This window comes from Anolis sagrei, chromosome Y, assembly GCF_037176765.1.
Source record: "Anolis sagrei isolate rAnoSag1 chromosome Y, rAnoSag1.mat, whole genome shotgun sequence".
NCBI lineage: Eukaryota > Metazoa > Chordata > Lepidosauria > Squamata > Dactyloidae > Anolis > Anolis sagrei.
The window spans coordinates 20,872,534-20,888,402 of NC_090035.1; positions in this window are offsets into that span (position 1 = coordinate 20,872,534).

Consider the following 15,869-nt stretch of genomic DNA (forward strand, 5'->3'; position numbering starts at 1 on the left):
GTAATATTACATGTAATATAATTATATATTTATATTACAATTAATATTACTAATATTACTACAATATAATGTATAGTACAATATAGTAATATTTAATACTGATATTGTACTATGCTAATAATATCATATTATTATTAGTAGTATTAGTAGTATTATATTGCATTACATTTACACAAATGACCAGCCACTGCCAGAAGGGACAGAGAGTTTCATCTATGCTGACGATCATGCCATCACCGCTCAATCAGAGAGCTTTGAAATTATTGAACAGAAGCTCTCCGAAGCTCTAGGTGCTCTTACTGCCTCTTACAGGGAAAACCAACCGATTCCTAATTTCCCCCCAAATTATGATAGGATACAAACCACCATACATGAATTAGACCAAGGATTAGTATGTATTTATGCACAATCATAGAAACAATTTTACAATTCAATTTTACAGGTTGAATTGGTAATTGAAAACAGAGGCATTGACAGCATTTTTGTATATTATATTAAATAACCCAAACACCTTTCTCCTCCCCCCCCCCAAAAAAAAAAACAAACACTGGTAAATAATAAATAATATAATTTGCAATGTGAAACAAAATAATCAGTTAAGGGCAGGCTTCTTGCTTTATACACACACTATATATTTATTATGTATAAAACAAATCCACACCTCAAACAATACAGGAATAAACCCTTTTGGATGATATGGCTTAACTATTATTTATTTTATTTTATTCTATTGTTTTTTTTTAAAAAAAACAGCAACAAAGTTTGCTGCTAAACTCACAAGCTCTAGAGCCAGTTATCACATTTTGGCAATGAATGATAACTCAGTGCTGTAGTGCTTTGCTGCCATTTTCATGTATTCAACATTGACAGATAAACACAGAGTCAAGAGAAGCGTTTTCAAAAGGTAATGTGAAAATGCAGTATTTTACTTACAGATGCATCCGTTTACTTCTGTGCATATGTGTATGTGTTTCTGGTTGCAAATGCACCCCCCCCCCCAAAAAAAAACAAACAAACCAAAATGCAATGCCAAACCACAAAAGCTTTGTCAAGTCAAAGGACAGATGATCTTGGCAGATACAATTAACTGGGAATTACTTAAGATGGCTGGAAGGGAGGAAGCGTAAAAAGTCTCATTGAATGTTTTGGGGTAGATTTGGGGTACAGTTTTGGGGAATTTGTTCCTACATACTTTCACTTCATTCCAAAGGGCATTGTGGTTGTGAAACTCCTGATGGGATTCTTTCGAATTAAGAGACCAATTCATATACAGTGTAGTCTATACATTTTCTAGTCTGGATTCCTCCAACATTAAGCGAACAACACAAGTTGCTCACCTCCAATGCTCCCTCTGTTCTGTAAACAATTTTTTAAATGCATGTCCCTAATTTATATGTATCGTCTCAAGTAAACCAATATATAATACACTTCTCAGTGAACCATCTCATATTGAAGCAACATTACTGCATTTGGCTTTCCAGGAAGAGATTGCATGAATGTAAACCAGCTAAACATAGAAAAGATATTATTTTCTCAGTGTTTCAGGCAAATGTCAAGAAGTCAGGGGAAGTCAAGCTCAGAAGCAAGCCCTGCCTGCAGGTCATTACTCAAATGGACTTTGTGATAAACTCACAGTTGTCTGAAGGGGCCGAAATAGTATATTTCTAGAGATCCACCTGGCACTGACATCAATGTTGCTTCTCAAATGCCTGATCGGTTCAGTAAATTCAACAAAGCCAAAGTGCACATACTTCACATATGGGATTGAAGTGTTTTATTGCAATTGCAATAAAACACTGATTGATGCCAACATTATTACTCGTTTTAAGTGCACAGTCTTGAAGCACAGGACACGAATAAACGAACGGCAGGTATCCCCATCTTAGTGGCCACCCAATATTAGTTTGGAAATGGGGTAAAAGGAATTTAGTGTGGCCTTGTGGCCAAGTTTAAAAACAATTTCAACCAAACAAGAGTTGATATTTAGTGTTTAATGTTGGGGAATAATCTCACTAATTTTTGCTTTTATTTGGATTCTTCAAGTCTTCTTTGAGCGACAAAGTATGTAATACTTCTGTCCTCAAAACTGATGACAAATTGCTCTTCCGCTTCTGACTTTGCGGTCGAGGAAAGTGTGCTGGTTTACAAGGAAAGGAGATGGGAATGGCAGGTTCTAATTTCAAGCTGTAAGATTGGCAAATACTCCTGACATACATAAGGTAAAAATTTATAAGTTTGTTACCTGTAACTGTAGTTTCCTGAGTAGTCACCTGTGAATTCGTACATTTGCGCAATACAGCTTTTGGAACCTTCTAGAAGATAAAGTAACATTTTAGACCCCAGCTAGGCCCGCCCATCTCCCTGTAGTATAAGTAGCCCATGGGTGGGGCTAGCCGACAGTTCTCTTCTGCCGCAAAGCAGCAAGAAGGTGTGGCATGAACGAGGGGAGGATGGACGGGTATCATCATCATAATTTAATAACTTATTAATCGCCCTCCATCCGAGAATGCGAGAATGCTCTAGTAAAAAGCCAGGTCTTAAGTGCGAGAGTAAAAGGCCCTAAGTCACGCATGGCTCTCATGTAGGGTGGCAAGGAATTCCACAAGGCAGGGGCAAAAATAGAAAAAGCCCTGCGTCTGGTCCTCTCCAAGTGCACTTCTCTAGAACCCAGTATATGGAGTAAGTCACATTGGGCTGGTCGTTGTGACCTCCGATGATGGGAGGAGAGGCAGTCCCTAAGGTACGATGGACCCTGGCCGTAAAGAGTTTTAAAGGTCAAAACTAGCATCTTATACAGGCCACGGTACTCAGTTGGAAGCCAATGTAAATGTTGTAGCACTGGTGTTATATGGCATTTCATGGGCGTTCTTGTGAGTAACCTGGCTGCCGCTGTGGCAGTCATTAGGAAGAAAAATAATTAGAAACTAATGAAATTAATGAATTAGTCTTACCTTTTCTGAGGCTGGAGGGAAGAATTCTGGTGGAAGGGAAACTAACAGATGGAAATAGAACTAGGACAAGGAAGGAGCCATATCTTAAGTCAATATTTGAAGAAGCCAAGGCTAAGGCTGAAGGCTGAGGTAGGAACTTGGCTCTAAAAGTAAATCGATAATTATTGATCCAAAAACTAGAACATCTGAAGATATGGTACAACAGCGCCATCTATCCTCCATCTGATGTAACTAGCAGGTAATTCAGTCCTATGATATTCTAATAAGAATATAGGAAAATATTGTGAAAGTAATTACAGAAGAATTAATAAGGGAAATGCTTGCTTTGAATAAGTTAAAGATACATCTATGAAGATAAATATGAAGACATATGTGTAAAGAAATATATGAAGTTATGATTCATTTTAAGGTTACATAATTCATCTAGGAACGTGGCTGGTCAGCTGATGAAAGGGGAGCAGTGGAAATTATAGTATCTTGCCAACAAGTGTTTTTGGCCGCGATTCCTCGAAGACAAACTGATATTGATTAGATTGTGTAAATGTCAAGAGAGTTATGCGCATGTGCAAACTAGGTAATTCTGCCTATAAATACTGGATGCTTTTGGGGCAGTGCTCTGTGCCACATCAGCTATTTTGGGAAGCTGGAGCACCCTTACCCGGGTAAGATTAAAATTCTGTGAACTTGCAAAAGCTGTCTCTGTCTCTTCCTTCTTCGCTGATCTCCTGGATTCTTGGAAATTGGGGACCCTCCCGCTACATATGGCGCACCGAATAGGGACTGGAGAACAGGGAAGAAGGAAAATGTAAGCCTTTTGGGGGGCTAATGCCTCATTCGGGGAGACAAGGCATGGATCAGGGGAGACGAAAAAGGGTACCCACAAGAAAAAAAATCGCCTCCACTGGCCTGTTCCTTCCTCGGCCCCTTGACTGAAGTGCATTGAGAAGTAACAGCTGCAGTTCCAGAAAAAGGGAAAAGCTAGCTTTTAAGGTATAGGAAGGCATTTGTGGATATGCCAGGGGAAACATTTTGGGGGAACATTTTTTTTCAAAAGAGGTACTGCAGACCTCAAGAAAAATCCCCCTGAGTGATGCTTTCACAGAAATCTCACTCTCAGGTTGGAAAGGTGCACTTTTAAAAAGGGAAAAAGTGTTCAGGTTAAAAATTATGTTGATCATATGTGTTGTGTGTTGTGGAATCTGTCTGTGTCTATATGCATCATCCCTTCTCGCTATGTTGCAACCCTATGTTTGTTTCTGTTTTTGCTTTGTTTCTTTGTCAAATGTCAGTATGTTCATAATGAAAAGAGACTAATGGTTATAGGCTTCTGGGAAAAAGCCAAAAAGAAAAAAAAAAGAAAAAGAAAAAAGAAAAAGGAAAAAATGAGAAGAAAAAAAAAAGAGGAAAAGAGAAAAGAAAACATGTGAAATATGGTGCCTGTCTTTTGGAAAAAGGGAAAATGTCTGTTTACATTTCCTGAAAACTTGAATGTGTGTATGGCTAGCAAAAAGAATGCGTGTAGCTGTTTGCGTTGTGAGAAAAATAATCTTTACAGGTTTCAAATAAAAGAAAAAAGAGGATAATTCAGGAAAAACCTGGAACAATACATATGATGATGGGGAAATGCCAAGTATGTGGGTAAGAGAAACCAAGAAGAAAGTTAAGGTATGTTGAGAATATATAGGAAAGCAGGGAAAAAGTAAGTCAGAACAGAGAATATGGTTAATCACAGGAGAAAAACCAGAGTGTGTGATTACCATGTGGAAAAAGAAATGAAAAGAGAGAATGAGAATGAGAATGTAGAAGAAAGTCATACAGTAGTGATGAAATGTCAGTACAGAAGTAAAGAGTGAATAAAGATAATGAAAGAAGAAAATTGTTGATGTGTGAGATTGAGAAGTGTGAGAAGTGAATGATTAGATTCCCTTTTGAGGAGGGAATTGCAGTAAAGAATAAGTGAATGCATGTATGAAATCAGTTTTGGGATGAATTAGATTGTTGTGTGAGGTTGATTGTGTGTAAATACTTGGTGGGGTTAAAAAGGGAAATTATTATGTGTTGAGAGCATTCAAAAGTGGCCACTTGAATGCCCTCACTGGGAAAGGAAAAAAATTAGAAACTTTTTGAAAGAAAAAAAATTGATATTAGTTTTGAAACTGTCTCAGAGAGAGAGAAAAAGTAGTGACAATTTGAGATACATTTAAATATAGAAGATTTTGTGGGGAGAGCTGTGATAAATTGAATGTTTTGGGGTTACTTTGCCAATATATTGAGATGCTTTTTTTTAAGGTTCAAAAATGTTAGTAACTGAATTGGTAGGGGAATGAAGATAAGCTATTGCAATATGATGTGGAAGTGAAGGAGGATTAAGCATTAAGGAAAGAAGTACAGATTTTGGAAATGTTAATTAATTGTATAACTACATTGGCCTGTTACAGTATCCCCCTGTTTTACCAGAGGATTTGAAGAGATTGAAAGATCTTGGGGAGTGTGACACCTGAGACAAGAGTGGAAAGGGTCTGCTATTTGACGAATTCCCACTGTTACAAGGAAGTGCCAAATCGTGGATGAATTAAGCCTACTTCAAAAAGAAGACTATACAGCAGAGGGCCCTGACTTACAGCAAATAAACTTAAGAGTTGGATGACTGAATAAAGAACTAATTAAACCATACATAAATAAAATAAAAAGACATATTTCAAAGACTTAAAACATAAGAGAATAAAATTGCCCTGAATAGGAGAGAGATCTAGCTTTTGGAAGCTGCAAGCAAGAAAGAAGAAAGAAGAAAGAAGATTGAATGGACTTTTGGGGTGAAGAGGGTGTGATTGTGGGACTCCTTATTGCATTGGGATTGGTTTGGTTGGGTTACAATTATAAACATGTTTTTTGGGGGAAAGCCTATACATTTCGGCATGTGGTATACATATTACCTGATTATGTTGAATATGCTTATTCCGAAGATAGTGCAGGGAGGATGGGAGCAGAACATATTCCACCAGATGATTCGGGATATAGCGAATGAGACAGAAGTTACTGAATGTTGGATTTGTAGTCATGGGCCTACTTCCCAGCGTGAGGGATGGCCACTAATGGTAGGAACATTATTAAGTCAAAAAGGATGGAGCACTTTACGGCCTCAAAATTATGAGATGACTGAAACTTTACTTGATCCAGGGCAAGCTATAGTAACACATGAAGGGACTTCACCGGAGGCCCCAGCATGCATTACTTGGGAAAAAGATGAGAGGTGGACACAAGATCAGGGAAACCCTCTCCACACACACCAAATAGAACTGGGTCATTATCCCAATTGCAATCTCCTTCTCCATGTATTCAAAACAGAGGCTTCTGAAGACATTAGCCTCCTAGCCCGTTTGGAACACTCAAAAGGGGTAAAAAGGTTTGATGGAGTTATTTCACCGGGATTGGGTACTCACATTAAACAGGCCCAGGCAAAAGTGGCCAGCCGGAGTCGTGACCCACCAAGGACCCCTATCAAAGAGTTGCCTCAGGGTCAGGGGGAACCACCCAATGAAAGACCACAGCAGAGTCGAGGAGAATCAAATCCTGCAAAAGTGGTAAAGGAGGTGGAAGCCCATCAGGAAGTGCCTAAATCTTTGGTGGCCAAAGGAGGGTTATCTCTGGGGTTGTACTGGATCTGTGGCCAGTGGGCAGGAAAGATTTTGCCGCCTTTTTGGGAGGGTACGTGCACTATAGGTAGCAGATGTGACAATATACACAGAACAACAATCCCAAATGACTTGGAGAAGGGAGCGTGGAGAACAACGTTTAAAAAGAGCTTATGATGAAACATTTGGATATGACCCAGACTGAACTTATTTAAATGAAGGAGAAAGGCTGGGAGCCATCTTGTTCCCTGCTGTGGGCGTAGCTCTAAATATAAGACAGATTTGGAGACTCTCAGCTCAAGTGGAGAAGCTGGCAAACCAAACTGTGGCTGGAATAAGAGCTCTGCAGACAGAAGTTGATTCCTTGGCAGGGGTCCTGATGCAACACAAACTTGCTTTGGACTACCTATTGTCTGTAGAAGGAGGACTATATTCTTTTCTTAATACCACATGTTGCCACTATATCAACAAGTCAGGAGAGGTCGAATCTGATATAAATAAGATACAGGAAGTAGTATCTACCATCAGAACTGGATACGCCCCAAAGGGAGAGAGTGTTTTTGGTTGGTTAACTTCTTGGTTGCCGAATTTACAATGGTTAAAAGACCTTATCGTCATAGGATTTGTTATTTTGATAATTGGTATTCTAATCATGTTCCTACTACCTTGTGTGATTACTGGCTTAAGAAATATGATTGAAGGAATTGTCACTGCTGCAAATGTCCGACATGGAAAACAATTGAAACAAATTATGACTATGGAGATAGAAGAGATGCAGCAGTTATCCAGGGAAGACAAGGTGATATAATCACACTTAGGGTGTGACTCCGAAAAGTGAAAGTTTTCTTCGTCACAAGATTTTGTGGGGTATGTGGCAGTCATTAGGAAGAAAAATAATTAGAAACTAATGAAATTAATGAATTAGTCTTACCTTTTCTGAGGCTGGAGGGAAGAATTCTGGTGGAAGGGAAACAGATGGAAATAGAACTAGGACAAGGAAGGAGCCATATCTTAAGTCAATATTTGAAGAAGCCAAGGCTAAGGCTGAAGGCTGAGGTAGGAACTTGGCTCTAAAAGTAAATCGATAATTATTGATCCAAAAACTAGAACATCTGAAGATATGGTACAACAGCGCCATCTATCCTCCATCTGATGTAACTAGCAGGTAATTCAGTCCTATGATATTCTAATAAGAATATAGGAAAATATTGTGAAAGTAATTACAGAAGAATTAATAAGGGAAATGCTTGCTTTGAATAAGTTAAAGATACATCTATGAAGATAAATATGAAGACATATGTGTGAAGAGATATATGAAGTTATGATTCATTTTAAGGTTACGTAATTCATCTAGGAACGTGGCTGGTCAGCTGATGAAAGGGGAGCAGTGGAAATTATAGTATCTTGCCAACAAGTGTTCTTGGCCGCGATTCCTCGAGGACAAACTGATATTGATTAGATTGTGTAAATGTCAAGAGAGTTATGCGCATGTGCAAACTAGGTAATTCTGCCTATAAATACTGGATGCTTTTGGGGCAGTGCTCTGTGCCACATCAGCTATTTTGGGAAGCTGGAGCACCCTTACCCGGGTAAGATTAAAATTCTGTGAACTTGCAAAAGCTGTCTCTGTCTCTTCCTTCTTCGCTGATCTCCTGGATTCTTGGAAATTGGGGACCCTCCCGCTACACCGCATTCTGAACAATACGAAGCTTTCAGGTCGTAGACATCGGAAGGCCCACATACAGGGTGTTGCAATAGTCCAGCCTAGACGGGACCGTGGCATGGATGACAGTTGCCAGAGCCTCGTCAGATAGGTAGGGTGGCAGTTGCCTCGCTTGCCATAGATGGAAAAAGGCCTGTTTGCTGGCAGCAGTGACCTGAGCTTCCATTGTCAGCTGTGAATCCAGGATGATACCTAAGCTCTTAATAGTGGTCGATGGAGATAGGGCGGCACCATCGAAGGTGGGTAATGGAGGAGTCAGACCTGCCGGACGGACATGCCAGAGAATCTCAGTCTTCGCCGGGTTCACCTTCAGTCTGCTAGCACGTAGCCAGTTTGACAGAGCTTCCAGACATAGGGTGAAATTGTCTATGCTCCAGGCTCAGAAGTAGTTGGGTATCGTCTGCATATTGGTAGCAGTCCAGGCCGAAACTCCGAGCCAAACTAGCAAGGGTCTAACGTAGATGTTGAAGAGAAGAGGAGATAGAATTGCACCTTGGGGGATCCCACATAGGAGGGGGGATCTATCGGAGACTTGATCCATGTACTCCACGCATTGACTCCATGGAATTCACATGTACAAATTCATAGGTGACTACTCAGGAAACTATAGTTACAGGTAAGCAACTTATAATTTCCTGTCGTAGTCACTGTGAATCGTACATTTGGTAGATTAGCAAGCTACTGACAGTGGATGGTGGGCGTCATGCCACTGCTGAGAAAAGAACCGCCCGTACGAGTTGAGCATCTCGTGTTGAAGTAACATCCAATATATAATGTCCCACAAAAGATAGTGGAGATGTCCATATGGCTGTCCGGCAGACAGCATCCAAGGGAACGCCTCTCCAGTAAGCAGTTGACGTGGAATGACCCCTGATAAGCAAAGGCAGGTCTTTAGTAACCATCTTGTAGCACAGTTGTATCACCGAAGCAATCCAAGAGGACAGTCTTTGTGAGGAAACAGGTAAACCTAACATATCAGAATGGTATTTCACAAATAACTTAAGGGACTTCCTGAGAGGAGCAATTCTATCCACATAAAAGGCAAGGGCCCTGCGGACATCGAGGAGATGCAAATTTCTCTCCAGAGGCGTAGTCGGATTTTGAATCCAAGAAGGAAGGCAATATTAAGTCCTGGGACGTGTGGAATCTCGTGGCAACTTTTGGCAAGAAGGCTATGTCGGTGCGTAACACCACCTTATCCCTATGGAATTTAAGGTACTGCGGGTCGGCTCTGAGAGCACACAATTCGCTGGCTCTCCTGGCTGACGTAATCGTGACCAAAAAGGCTGTCTTCCATGAAAGACATGAAAGACTAGCGACACTAAGGGCTCAAAGGGAGGTTTCTTTAGGGCGTTCAGCACTAGTTCTAAGCTTCACCCAGGAATCACTGGGGCTACAGAGGGTCTAGTGTTCATAACCCCCCCTTAGGAAAGTTTTAACCAAGGGATCCGTACAACAGGAAGGAAGACCGTGTTTTCTTCGAAACCATGATATTGCAGCTAAGTAACATTTAAGTGAGGAATATGATAAACCTGCATCCAACAGGGACACTAAAAATTCTAAAATCAAAGGAATCAATGCATCATTTGGATCGACTCCCCGAGATCTGGCAAAGGAACTAAACTGCGACCATTTGTAAAGGTAAGAGCGTCTGGTGGAAGACCTATGCACTGCCTCGATGATGGCGACTACGGATTGTGGCAGATTCGAAAATGGAGCTAGTCGACTGGCAGAATCCGCCAGGTGGTGAGCCTCAGTTTGTGTACCTCTGGATACAACACTTGACCTCGCTGTGAGGTCAGCAGGTCTGTCCTGGGTGGCAGTCGAACAAACCTCCCCTGTGCCAGTTGCTGTAGAGAGGAGAACCATGGTTGTCTGGGCCACCAGGGGCTTATCAAGGTCCTGAGGGCATTATCCCTCAGGACCTTGACTACAACCCTCAACAGAAGTGGAAACAGAGGGAAGGCATACATCCTTTGATCCGTCCAAGTGTGGAGAAAAGCATCCCCAGACATCCGTCCTCCGGAGAGGTGTGCATCCTTGCGCAGAATAGGGGGCATTTCAAATTGGACCGTGTTGCAAACAGGTCTACCTCCGGAGTCCCCCACACCAGGAAGAGCTTGTGAGTCTCCTCCGCGTTCAGGGACCATTCGTGGTGTGCTAACAGATTTTGACTGAGTGAATCTGCTAACAGGTTCCACTCTCCCGGTACGTGAGTCACTAGTAAATGGATGCCCCTGTCTATGCACCAGTCCCATATCCGTTTGGACAGGGCTAGGAGGGCTTGAGAGTGTGTCCCTCCCTGCTTGTTGAGGTAATACATCACCGTGGTGTTGTCGGTGAGAACGTGTATTACCTGACTGGTGATCACCATTTCAAAGGATTGTAATGCCTTTCCTACAGCCATGAGCTCTAGGATGTTTATGTGTAGAGTGCTTTCGTGTGCTGTCCACGTGCCGTGAGCTACCAGCCCTTGGGAGTGCGCGCCCCACCCTGTGAGAGAGGAATCTGTGGTGACCGTTCTTGTGACACGGGATGTGTGAAAAGACATTCCTGAACAGGCCCATGCGGGGTCCATCCAACACTGCAGTGAGGAGCGGACCCACGGTGGGAGGCATAGCCGAATAGAAGGGTTGTCCAGCAGTGGGTTGAAGTTGGAAAGGAACCAAAATTGGAGCGGCCGCATACATAATCTGGAATAGGGGATGACCAACGTGGTTGAGGCCATGTGTCCCAGCAGCACCTGAAGGTGTTTGGCTGACACATGTGTTGCTGTTGCGGTCTGTACCACTAGTTTGTGGAGATTAGCGAAGCAGTCCTCTGGAAGGAAGGCCCTCTCGGAGATGGAGTCCAGGAGTGCTCCGATGAACTGGATGCACTGGGAAGGCGCCAAGACCGACTTCTCCCGGTTGACCACCAGGCCCAGAGACTGGAGGAGAGACAAAACCGTGGAGATATTTGTTTGAAGCTGGTGGCGGGATTTGGCCACTATCTGCCAGTCATCAATATAAGGGTAAACCACGTGACGCCTCTAGTCCTAAGGTGTGCTGTGACCACAGCCATGCATTTGGTAAAAACCCGTGGGGCAGATGAAAGACCGAAGGGCAACACATTAAAACAATAAGTTTGTCCTGACACTCTGAAGGAGAGGAATCTGTGATGGTGTGTGGCGATAGAGATGTGGAAATATGCGTCCTTAAGGTCAACGGTTGCAAACCAGACGCCCCCAGATAGAAGGGGAGTAATTGAGGCAAGAGCCACCATACGAAACCTCTTGGGTTTAATGTGTTTATTGAGTGACCGCAAATCGAGAATGGGACGTAGCCCATCACTGCGTTTCTCAACTAGAAAGTATCGTAAATAGAAACAGAATGAACCAACATCGGGATCCACCAAAGAAATGGCCCCTTTCGTTAATAGCATTTCAATCTCTTCCAACAGCTGTGGGAAAGCAGGGGTGTCCTGAACATGACCCACCCTAGGAAGGTCTTCAAATTCTATGAATAATTACTCGAAACGATAGACAGAACCCAGGCGTCAGAAGTTATATTCGCCCGTTCCGCACAAAAGGGAAAAAGTCTGTCTTTGAAAAAGGGCAACGGCCCAGAGGGAGTCCTTGGTTCAGAAGCCGCCGAACAATGGGAATAGGGGTTCGTAACTTGGGAACTAACAGTGGGAGGGGAGGGAGGGTGATGTGGGGAACCCCCATAATCTCTGGCCGGGACATCAAAGGCACTTCTTGGAGGCACCTGGAGTTTTGGAATTCCCTTGGAAGGCTTGTGTCCTGGGTTTTTGGAAGAACGGAGTACGTCGCCCCTCCTGGAATTTGGAACCCCCTCCGGTGCTGTTCTTGAAGCGTCCTGAAAAGGAATTGCCAAATGTTCTATGGTAAGGAGCAGGCGATTGCCACCTATTCTTGGGTTGAGAGTACGGTTGCCATGTGTAACCGAATTTGTACGCTGATTGTCTGACGTCCTGTTTTTGCTTAAGGCGGTCGTCAGTGTTGGGGTTAAATAAGCCTTCTTCATGGAAGGGGAGATCTTCTGCTAAGGTCTTCCCTTCCTCCGAGAGGTTAGCTGCTCGCAGCCATGCGTGTCGCCTTATGGACGTGGCAGTGGTGAACAAATTCCCGGCCATGTGCTTCGCAAAGTCCTTTTGTAGCTTTGACAACACTAAGGCCTCCGTTTGCAACACTTTAGGAAGGCGTTGGTCATCTGTTGGGAGGGACTCAATATAAGGCAACATCCGATTCCAGAGGAAGGTCTGGTAACCGCGCATGTACGTTGCATAGTGCGACATACGAGTAAACAGGCCAGCGGAAAAGTAGGCTTTCTTTCCTAGCGTGTCCAGTTTCCTAACCTCTCTATCCAGCGGAGTAGTTACAGAATTCTTAGGGTGCTTGGTTTTTGTGACTTTGGCCACGACGGTATTAGGTTTCGGGGGTGTCACAACCCATTTAGCATTAGACATATCAATTTTATACATAGAATCCAGACACCTAGGGACAGCAGGTACTTGACAACCTTGGCCAATTTTAGAAGGTATGGTAACATTGGGAGGGCTGAGGAGGGAGTAGCATTTTGTTCCTCGGAAGGAAACATGGGGTCCTCCACGTGCTCGGGAGGTTTAGGGGCAGGGATATCTAGAGCTCTTATCATCCTGTCTACAAGGGCGGCAAATTTATTGAAATCAGGAGGCAAAATCGTTGAGTCCTCACCCCCCAGGGGTTGCTGAGCATCAGGTGGCTCAGAGTCAGAGTCACTGTCCCTTAGTTCAATAACGTCCTGGTTAGGAGCGGGAGGCAAGTTCATCACAGGGGCTCCGATTGGGGTAGCAGGCAAGGCCAAGCAAGGCTGGTAGAATTTGGTCCATCAGGAGGGCACAAACCTTGATCAACAATGGGCAACACATCAGCAAGTCTACACAGATTAAGGTCAACACAATTAGTACCTGTAACAGGCACATTAGGATGAATCCGGTCAACACAAGGAGCTATACCTGAAGGCAAGCGATTGTTCGCTGTAGGAGCGGCACTGATCCCAGTTGAAGCAGGCGGTGTGGCCACAGTTGGTACAGGTGGCATCAATCTCGTCTGTAGAGTGCCTGAGCGCATTCCCCCTAGGGCATGGGAGTGAGAAACCGCCTGCATCGGAAGAGGTACAGAAGCCGGAACGAAGACAAGCTGGCCAGTTGGCCCCATTTGCCAGTAGCCCGGCGGCGGCATGGGGCTCGACCCATAGGCCCTCCGCGGGCCCGATGGGGAGCGGGAGAAGCGAGAGCACTGCCGGCATCTGGAGTAGGCCGAGGAGGAGGAAGACGAAGAGGACGAGGACGGAGAAGAGGAGGAGCATTGGGAGCGAGGGCTGCCCCTCGGGGACACCCAGTACCGCTGGCGTCGAGATCCCTTGCTCCTTCGCGAAGGGGACCGGGACCGCCTGCTCGATCGTCGTGGGGCACGGGCAGGCCTTAAATGGTCCTGAGGGGGAGTAGCCGGTGCCACAGTGAGGAACGGGGAGGGGCTAGGGGCCTCTCCAGGCATCGCATCAGCCGTAGAAAACTCCAGGGACGTCGATATCGCGTCAGCAGTCACAGGGAACTCCAGAGGCGCCGGTATCGGAGAATTCACCCCGGAAGGAGGAGGTGCATTAGCGGTAAGGAAGGGGGCATTAAAGATGCCCCCAAATGCCTAGCTGCTCAACGCAATTGGCTCCAGAACAGATGCCGCCAACGTGGCTTCTAGAGCAGGCGTTGGTTCCCCAAGCGAAGGTTCGCAATATCTCTCGCGATCAGAAGGGGACAGGCTGGCATTGCCAGACTCAGGGTTGAAGCAGAAATTGGTCCCCCTCGCCCTGTTTGCGGTGACCGGGTCGGGGTTTCCATGGCTCCTTCAGCTGCAGTAGCACCCCTAGAGGGCACACCAAGTCCCCTTGGGTTCCTGTTGGGAGGGAGGGGGGAGCAGGAGCGGCAGAAGAGGAAGGGTTTCCCGCCCTTTTGGATGCTGCTTTTTTTTTTGCTGTGGTTGTCCGGTGGCCATCTTTTGAGCCATTTTCTTTTGCCTTCTTGGATTTCTTTCTAGCCAAATTGTCGGAGTGGCCCAGGAAAGGCATGGCAGGCCCAGCAGACGGAGCCGTTTGTCGGGCGGGGCCGGAGGTAAGAGTGCCCTCTCATAAAGGGCCGCCTTGAGGTGAACCTCCCTGTTTTTCCTGGTCTATGAGGTAAAGGCCAAGCAAACTGAGCATGATTGGGTAAGGTGGCCCTCTCCAAGGCAGGCCAAACAGAGAGAATGCCCATCTGTATCAGGAAACGTGTTTGGGCAATTGGATCACCTCTTAAAGGAGGTAGTCGCCATGACAGCAGGCGAGAGGTTTGCCAGACAATCCGATAAAGATTAGGAGTGGTCAAACAGTCCGGATCGAAGCACAAAATAGAAACAGAGTCCAGGGGTTAAGCAATACCTTATTCTGATTAACAGTCCAGTCAAAATACCAAATAGTCGGGACTTCCGGTAGTGGCAAGATGGCGGACGCAGCAAGCTTGGGACGCTCGCCGTGAGCTTTCCCCCTTTGAAGCCTCAGGGTGAGTTGTTCTCCCCCTGCCCAGTGGAGCAAACAGGAAAGAAAAGACCCCAGACTTGTACCCCCTGGGGGGTCCCCCAAAAAGTCATCGGGTAGAGGCCAAAAGTGGGAAGACCTGGCCGAGGCCAAGACAGGCCGAGGCTAGACTAGAACGCCGGCCACTATTTTAAATACTGCACGTAAAATGAAAGAGAGAAATAAGATGGTCTGAGTAAAGAAACAAAGAGTGAGAAAAGGGGGAAAGAAAAGAAGAGACGCAAAGTGAAGTGAAGACTGAGTGTAATATAATAACAACAATTATACAATAATACAAACAGGAAAGCACCGCAAAAGGATAGGAAAAGAAGGAAAGAAACAAGTCAATGCCCAAGAAATTAGAAGCAGAAAGAGAAGAAGAAAGAAGAGGATTAATTAAGGTAGACAAGCCGAAACAAGAACGCCAGAGAGATAGTTACCAAAGACCAAAGACCAAGAAAGTAAGTAACGCAATAAGACCAAGGAGACAGACAAAAGCCACGGGAAGAAAAGGAGTGAAAAAGTAGGCTTGAGACCTCCCGGCAGGAGAGGAACAGAGCTAGAGAAAGACCAAAGGAGAAGGACTGGGGGAGAGGAGAGGGGGAAAGCGAAGGGGAACGAAGGACCAAGACCCTCCACGCTTCCCACTGCCGCACCGGTTGGCCGGCTAGCCACGAGAAGCCACAAGAAGGCCCGAGAGAGGTAGCTGCGGCGGAGGCCTGAAGAACCCCCCCCATCCCTCGGCTATACCTCAACCCTTGGTCTTACCTCCAAGCCCCTCTCCTCTGCACAACGCCGAGTGCTCCTAGGCCCCCAACTCCCAGGCAGTTCCTTTGACTGTGTCCTCTCTCCTCGAAGGCTAGAAGCAGACTGAGGAAAATGAAAGAGCAAAGAGAGACGCGTGGGAAAATCTCACGAGAAGATGCGAGACTTGGAAATATCGCGGGAAGAGAAGGGGGAAAATAAGGAAATA